The sequence below is a fragment of the Arachis duranensis genome, chromosome 10 (genome assembly GCF_000817695.3).
Source record: "Arachis duranensis cultivar V14167 chromosome 10, aradu.V14167.gnm2.J7QH, whole genome shotgun sequence".
Lineage (NCBI taxonomy): Eukaryota > Viridiplantae > Streptophyta > Magnoliopsida > Fabales > Fabaceae > Arachis > Arachis duranensis.
In genome coordinates this window covers 15,146,074-15,147,048 of record NC_029781.3, presented here as the reverse complement: position 1 = coordinate 15,147,048, position 975 = coordinate 15,146,074, and positions in this window count along the sequence as shown.

Genomic DNA, 975 nt, shown 5'->3' with positions numbered 1-975 from the left:
TTCAGTAGAATACTTGATTACTCAAATTGAATCGGTTCGAGTACTATACTTATAAAAAATCTCTTATCCTATCAAATTCGAGCCAATTAAGTATCGATTTGGTTCTTATTTTAATAATTTTTTTTTTGTCTAAACTCTACTATATCTAATCCCTAATTATGCTCATTGTCATTGGTACATGCATGTGGTGCACTGCTAATTCTTCATTGTATTTTTTGTGCAACTTTGTGTTTTCTAATCAAGTGATTTTTCAACTTAGTTAACAAATAATACGGGCAACGTCATTTTTCTCCTTCTCCAACTCTTTTTTTTTTTTTTAGTTATTTTTCCATTTTCTCTTTACATATTTTTTTCTCTTCCTCCTTTTTTTTCTTCTGTTCATCTTTCTTTTTTTTCATGCAGGCCATGATCCTGTCAAGGTCATAACATGGACAATATTGTATTATTTTTATAGAATTTTAATTTAATTATTTTATTAATTTCTATAATTTTATTAAATTTTTAATTATATTTTTATATTTTTTTAATTAAATTCTTACATTATTTTTAATTTTATAATTAGATTATTTTTATATTAAAAATATTAAAATTAATACAGTCAAAGATCTAATTAGGTTTTAAATTATACAAATCTTTAATTTATAAAAAAAATTCTATTAATTTTAACGTTTTTGATATGAAAAAGATCTAATTACAAAATTTTAGTAAAATTATAAAGCAACTACATAATTAAACTTAAAATTTTATACTATGTTATAAAATTGTTTATATTTTTTGAACAAAATTTTATGTTTTTGTATTAACAGTAAAAGATAAAATAAAATAAATAGAGATGAACGTAAAATTAAAGAAAGGATTAGGAACGAAGATGAGATTTAATTAATGGGGACTTAACATAAATATACTTATTTATAATTTTTTTCAAAAAATAAAAAAATCCAAAATCAGCTAAATTATTCAAAATTATTTTATTTT